This window comes from Myotis brandtii, unplaced genomic scaffold (genome assembly GCF_000412655.1).
Source record: "Myotis brandtii unplaced genomic scaffold, ASM41265v1 scaffold406, whole genome shotgun sequence".
Taxonomy (NCBI): Eukaryota; Metazoa; Chordata; class Mammalia; order Chiroptera; family Vespertilionidae; genus Myotis; species Myotis brandtii.
In genome coordinates, this window is record NW_005365599.1 from 429,318 (window position 1) to 437,069 (window position 7,752).

The 7,752-nt window shown below is 49.4% G+C and overlaps 1 protein-coding gene across 2 annotated transcripts in view; it reads left to right on the forward strand.

Annotated features, from left to right (window-relative positions):
* The window catches only part of USF3 (upstream transcription factor family member 3), a 40,835-nt gene that overhangs the window by 458 nt on the left and 32,625 nt on the right, over positions 1-7,752 (forward strand). The gene's annotated exons all lie outside the window — the stretch shown is intronic.

The following is a 7,752-nucleotide window of genomic DNA, read 5'->3' on the forward strand; positions in this document are numbered from 1 at the left end:
TGTGTCCATTGGTTATGCTTATATGCATGCATACAAGTCCTTTGGTTGATCTCTCCCCCTTACCCCCATCCTCCCCTACCTTCCCTCTGAGGTTTGATGGTCTGATCGATGTTTCTCTGTCTCTAGATCTGTTTTTGTTCATCAGTTTATGTTGTTCATTATATTCCACAAATGAGTGAGATCATGTGATATTTATCTTTCACTGACTGGCTTATTTCGCTTAGCATAATGTTCTCCAGTTCCATCCATGCTGTTGCAAATGGTAAGAATTCCTTCTTTTTTACAGCAGTGTAGTATTCCATTGTGTAGATGTATCACGGTTTTTTAATCCACTCATCTGCTGATGGCACTTAGGCTGTTTCCAAATCTTAGCTATGGTAAATTGTGCTGCTATGAACATAAGGGTGCATATATCCTTTCTGATTGGTGTTTCCCATAAAACACCTATAATAATAAAAGCGTAATATGCAAATCGACCGAACGGCCAAACAGCAGAACAACCGTCCGGACGACCACGCTATGACACGCACTGGCACCAGGCCAGCCAAGGTGGGTGCGATGTGATTGGTCGGAGGGTCCCACCATTGCCCCATGATTGCCCTGCAGTGGGAGGCCCGGGGGGGGCGAACTATTAGGGGGCTCTGCTATCGATTGCCCTAAAGAAGGAGGCCCAGGCTATCCAGCCGGCAGCACTGCGGTGGGTGGGTGGGGCCTCCTGCAGGGTGATCGAACGTGGGGCTCCCGGTCTGCGAGAGGGCGCAGGCTGGGCTGAGGGCCCCCCCCCGCCCCCCCTCCGAGTGCACGAATGTCATGCACCAGGCCTCTAATATGGAGATAAATATCAAATGCAGCAGTTAAAAGGCTTAAAAGTGTTGTCTCAAGGTAGTAAATGGTAGGGAATTTCATTTTTTGTGAGAAGTTATTTGACTTTTGCACTATGGACATATGGTACTTTTAAGAATTTAAGGAGCCCTGGCTAGCGTGGCTCAGTTGGTTGGAGCTAAGTCCTATGCACTGCAAGGTCATGGGTTCAGTTCCCCATCATCACATACCCAAGTTGTGGGTTTGATTCCCATTGGGGTGTGTACAGGAGGCAACCAATCTATGTTTCTCTCTCACATTGACAGTTCTCTCTCCTCCTCTCCCTTCCTCTCTCTCCAAAATTAAAAAAAAACAAACATGTCCTCGGGTGATGATTAAAAATATATGGTAATAGTAATAAAGTGTTATCGAAAGGGGGGAAAGCTAGGGCACCAGTGATGGGGAGGGTGTGTCTCCAGTTTTGACTGGTTTGCCCCGTATGCAGCCTCAGTTGTCCTCACCAACCCGAGACTCAGCTCCGTAGGACTAGACGGTTTCCGGATTCTCCTCCAGCTCCTCACATTCTGGCGGTGAACAAGACGAGCAGTGATTTGGAGAACACGTACCATAAAGAGAGCCAATGAGGGTGATGTGCTAGAACTGAAGGATTGGATAGGTGCTGCTTCAGGTCAGCTGTTCAGGGAGGCGTCTAAAGGGGCTGGGACCGAGGGGGTGAGTAGTGACTGCAAAGGCCCCAGGGTGGGCAGGCGTCATTCCAAGGGTGGCTGGAGGGAGACGAGGGGCAACAAGGCAGCTGCACCAACAGGGTCATGGAGTTTGCAGCGAGATTGACCGTGACTGCGATGGGTACAGGCTGGAGGGAACAGAGAAGGGGGCCCATTAGGGAACTGGGGGACAGCGGTGAAGGGGTGAGAAACAGCTGCTCCTGGCTGTGTCCTGGAGGAGTAAACAGATTGAGCTACAAGACGGGATGCAAGTGTGGGGGACAGAGTCAGGGATGGCTCCTTCACGGTCTGATCCAAACCCAGCCTCCTTTCCAGTCACTCCTCACGCCCTCTCCCCGTAAACAGTCCCCGCCACCCTGTGCACTTTCTCTCCCGTCTCCCGTCCTCCCACTGTTCTCCACGCAGCGGTCCTGCCACCTGCAGCTCCAGAGCTTCTGTGCGCCTGTGCCTCCCTCCTCTCTGCACTTCAATTTCAGGCTCTGCTTGACTCACTTCTTGACTTTCCATGCTGGAGGCAGGCCTCCCCCTCAAGTGCCACAAGCCTACCCGGTCCTTCCGCCGTGTCAGAGTAGCCAGCCCAGAGCTCCCATCGGGTCCCGGTCCTGCCTGAGGTGTCCCAATGTTGTCAAATGCCTGGACTGCGTGTGCCTGCCAGCCGTGTGTTTTCCCACGGCCAACCTTTCCAAGTTCAATTTCCTGAACCCCATGGAACTCCCGACACTCCACAGGCTGGCGACTGAGAACAAGGCAGTAGAGGGGGTGAGTGGGTGGGCAAAAGGCCCGTTGGGAACATCCTTTCTCCCTGAAGAGGCAGGGAGACTGGGATGAGACCCCAGACCAGGCCTTGCTGGCCGAGAAGAAAGCACAAGACCTATGAACGAAGCGTGACTTCTCCACGGGCCGCTTGCCTTGGGATGCATGTCCAGGGGGTGTCACCCTCCAGGTGTTTCTGGCTGGTGGTAGGCTGCCACTGGCAGATGGACACAGCCTTTGTTTTCCTGCACAGGGTGCCTCGATTCCAAAGCCTGCCATAAAGGCCTCTGTCATTGCACAGCGCTGGGCAAGTAGGGCAGGGAAATGCCAGGCTTTGACGAGGGGCCCACCTGGCTCAACTCTGATTTATTTCCGTTTCTGTCTGAGTCATTTTTACACAAATTACTTTGCCGATTACATAAGAGTCTGTGGCCCAGGCCCAGGCCCAGGCCAGCAGTAAGTACTTACCTTCACACCGAGCCAAGGTCGCTGCGGTGAGTCACGGTGAGTCACAGGGAAGCATCATTGCCCTCCAGACCTTGAAAAAGGAACAGGAAGCTGCTTGTGACAGGGCTGCTGGGTCATGCTGGCAGGTCTGGGATGTAAAGTCAGTGCTGCCACCTGAATTCTCTCTTATAGCCCATCACAGGTGACTATTTCATACACACACACGCACTTTTATTTATCATCACTTGCATTTTTTTCTGTAATATTTGTGTGCTTTTTAAAGTCCTTTTAAAATGATTAAAAATGACCCTAGCCGGCTTGGCTCAGTGGATAGAGCGTTGGCCTGTGGACTGAAAGGTCCTGGGTTCGATTCTGGTCAAGGGCACATGCCGGCTGCCCGCACCCCCTTTAGGGTTGGGGTCCCCACTGGGGGCCTGGCCAGCCTGGATGAGGGGCTGAGGGCTGTTTTCAGGCTGCCTGCACCCCCTTCAGGGTGGGGGTCCCCACTGGGGTGCCTGGTCAGCCTGGATGAGGGGCTGATGGCTGTTTTCAGGCTGCCCGCACCCCCTTTAGGGTTGGGGTCCCCACTGGGGGCCTGGCCAGCCTGGATGAGGGGCTGAGGGCTGTTTTCAGGCTGCCTGCACCCCCTTCAGGGTGGGGGTCCCCACTGGGGTGCCTGGTCAGCCTGGATGAGGGGCTGATGGCTGTTTTCAGGCTGCCCGCACCCCCTTTAGGGTTGGGGTCCCCACTGGGGGCCTGGCCAGCCTGGATGAGGGGCTGAGGGCTGTTTTCAGGCGGGCCAAGCCTGCAACTGAAGCTCCCAGTCTCTCCTTTTTTCCTTTTTTTTTTATTCTGGGATTTATTTACCTTCTGTAATTAAAACTTTGTTGCGGCTCCAGCTCTGAGGCTGGCTGGCTGAAAGCAGGTACCTGGGGTTTGTTTAGCTTTTATAATTGCAACATAGTTACTTAGAATGCAGCTCAGAGCCTGGCCAAGGCAGGTGGGGAATCTTGGCTTCCTCCATCGCCGTGGCTACCAAGCCTCATGTTCGCTTCAGCCGCCTGGCTGCCGGCCGCCATCTTGGTTGGCAGTTAACTTGCATATCGCCCTGATTAGCCAATGGGAAGCGTGTCAGAGGTATGGTTAATTACCATGTTTGTCTATTATTAGATAGGAAAATACATAGGAATGCCTTAAATAGCAGCAAACAAATATAAAGGTTCCTCAAACCATGGACAAATAATGTTTGAGCAATATGCCATAAAATATTTTCAATTAAGATACTTGAATTATAACTTGAAAATTTTATGATAAGAATTTGGTTTTTCATTGTATCTTAAGACACTATTTAAATTAACCTTCACCACTAATATGCTTCCTAGTGAGAAGAAAACACAGTTTGCCATTGAGCAGTTAGACTGGGTTTTCTCCTAAATAAATGTCAGTACTTATTTTTAGTGACTTCACATTTTCCCTGTTTTAGGGAAATTGGGGATAGTTGGTAACTAAATAAAATTTTTATTTTTATATTGTTTGCTGAAAGAAAGCTGATGTATAAACTGATGAAAAAGAGGACTGGGTAGAGAATTTCAAATTACCCAATGGACTTCTATCAAAGGTTTTTTTGTGTTTTTTTTTAACAGCCTGTCTGAGCTATAATTCACATACCATAAAGTTTACCCATTTAAAATGTAAATCAGTGTTTTTTAGTATAATTAGGGAGTTGTGTGATCATCATCATAATCTAATCGTAGAACATTTCATCATCCTAAAAGAACTACACACCCTCTTTCCCTCCCTTAGCAGTCATTCCCCATCCTCTTCAATTCCAGGTAACCACTAATCTAATTTCTGTCTGTATGGGTTAGCCTCTTCTGGACATTTCATATAAATGGAATAATACAATATGTGACCTTTTGTGTCAGGCTTCTTTTACTAAAATAGTGTTTTCAAGGATTACCCATGCTCTGGCACGTATCTGTACTTCATGTCTTTTTATTGCCAAATAATATTCCATTGTGTGGATATACCACATTTTATTTCTCATTCATCACTTGATGGAAACATGGCTTGTTTAAACTCTTTGACTATTATGATTATTGTTGTTACAAACATATTATCCTATATAATAAAAGGGTAAAATGCAAATTGACCCTAATGGCGGAACGACCAGAACGACCACTGGACCAGTCACTATGAGGTGCACTGACGACCTCTCGGTCCCTTTCCCCAGCTGGCAGGCTCCAATCGCCTATGGCAAACGGGGAACTGGGGTTTGGTGGTGGGGGACGCGGGCGGCGCCAGGCCAAGGCCCCGCCCCACTGGTTGCCCCACACATAGAGGGCGACCCACGGCGGGGGTGGGGCTGGCAAGCGGGTGGGAACAGCTGACCTCTCGGTCCTTTTCCTTGGTCATCAGGCACCTATCATCCAATGGCGCATGGGGAACCGGGGGTGGGTGGCAGTAGGGGGCGGGCTGGCTGCAGGCAGCCGGGGAAGATGGCCCTGATCACAGGGCAGGCCTAAGGACCGTACCCATGCACGATTTTCGTGCGCCGGGCCTCTAGTTAAACATAGTCACCATGCTGTACATTAGGTTTCTAGGATTTATTTATCTTATAACTGAATGTTTGTATCTTTGACCAACCTTGCCCCACTTCCCCTACTCCCTACCCCCTGGTAACCACCATTCCAACCTCTATTCCTATGAATTTGACTTTTTCATATCCCACATACAGTGTTAGTGAGATCATGAAGTATTTGTCTTTCTGCATTCTGACTTTTTTCACTTAGCATAATGTCCTTCAGGCTGATTCATGTTGTCACAAATGTCAAGATTTTCTTTCTTTTAAAAGGCTTAATAATATTTCATAATTTTAATCCAGTTTTTATAGACTGTATTTTTTACCCATACATCTGTCTATGGACATTTAGATTGTTTCTATATCTTGGCTACTGTGAATACTGCTGCAGTGAGTGGAAGAACAGAGATCTCTTTGAGATAGTGATTTTATTTCCTTTAGATATACCAGTATACCCACAAATGTGATTGCTGGATCATATATGGTAGTTCTAATTTTAACTTTTTGAGGAACCTCCACACTGTTTTCCATAATGGCTGTATCAATTTACATTCCCACCAATGTGTTCTCTTTTCTCCACATTCTCGCTAACACTTTGACTTTTTGATAATATTCATTCTAACAAATGTGAGGTCAGATCTCATTGTGATCTCATTTCCTTGATGATTAATGATGTTGAGCATCTCTATATACCTGTTGGCCATTTGTATATCTTCTTTGGAAATATATATATTCTTTGAATATATATTTTTCAAAAAACTTCAAGGGCTTAAGTGGCAGGACCTCAAGAGAGCCTCTGAGAAGCTGGTAATGTTCCATATCTTGATCTGAGAGGTGGTTATGAGGGTTTATTCATATATAAAAATTTATTGAGGGCAGTGAACCTAAGTTAGTGACTTATTGTCAATAAAAAAAGAAAAAAATATCTACTTTATTGTCCTTTTTTTCTCATTTTACTATAGACTGGAGGGACTTTGTTATAGACCAGTGCTGGTCTCTGGATTGCTATTGAAGATAAAATCTAAGCACATTCATTAGGCAAAGAAAATTCCTTGACAGTCTGGTCCAAGATCTCTTTCTGCCTTCGCCTCCTGCCTCTTTCCCTCCCTGTCATATTTTGGATATTCCTGCTGCAGCCCTCAGACTCATAGGGCTTTTTTATGTTACCTCATAACCCTTTTAATTCTGAATCTGTGCCTGGCAAAATCCTACCCATTCTCCAAGACCTAGTAGCCTTTTGGCTTCACAAGAAACATGCATGATGTTTTGTTCTGACATAGCATTTTATTAATAAACTAGAGGCCCGGTGCACAAAAATTTGTGCACTCGGGGGAGTAGGGGGGGTTTCTCAGCCTGGCCTGTGCCCTCTCGCAGTCTGGGACCCCTCAGGAGATAACGACCTGCTGGCTTAGGCCTGCTCCTGGGTGGCAGAGGGCAGGCCCAATCCCTAGGTGCAGCCCCTGGTCGGGCTCAGAGCAGGGCTGATTGGGGAGTTGGGGCGCCGCCCCCTGTCACACTCATGGCAGGGTCGATGGCGAGGTTGCGGCACCACCCCCTGTCACGCACAGAGCAGGGCCAATCGGGGTTGGGGCGCTGCCCCCTGTCACGCACAGAGCAGGGCCGATAGGGGAGTTAGGGCACCGCCCCCTGTCACACACAGAGCAGGGCAGATCAGGGGGTTGGGGCGCCGCCCTCTATCACCCACAGAGCAGGGCCGATCAGGGGGTGGGGGCACCGCCACTGTCACACTCAGGGCAGGGCCGATGGGGAGGGTATGGCTCTACCCTGTCACACACAGAGCAGGGCCTGTGGGGGAGCGGGGGTAGGGGCGCCCCACCCTGTCACAAACACAGCTGCAGGGCGATCAGGGGGTTTGGGCGCTGCCCCCTGTCACGCTGATCCAGTGCCAGGAGGCCTCGCGGCTCCGCTGATCCCGGTGCTGGGAGGCATATTACCCTTTTACTATATAGGATAGAGGCCTGGGGGCCAGCTGGTTTGCCCTGAAGGGTGTCCTGGATCAGGGTGGGGGTCCCCACTGGGGTGCCTGGCCAGCCTGGATGAGGGGATGATGGCTGTTTGCAGCTGGTCACACACCCTTCAGGGTGGGGGTCCCCACTGGGGTGCCTGGCCAGTCTGGGTGAGGGGCTGAGGGCTGCTTTCAGGCTGGCGGTTGTTGACTGAAGCTCCCAACCGCTCCTTTTTTTTCTCTTTTTTTATTTTATTCTGGGCCAGCTTTAGCTCTGGCTCTAGCTCTGAGGCTTCGTATCTGGTTTGTTTGCCGTTCTATAATCGAAACAATGTATAACTTCAGCTCTGAGATCCCGGCAGGCTGAAAGCTGGTTTCTGGGCTTTTGTTTAGCTTCTACATTTGCAACATAGTACATAGTTGCTTAGAGTTGCAACTCAGAGGCCGGCAAGGCAGGC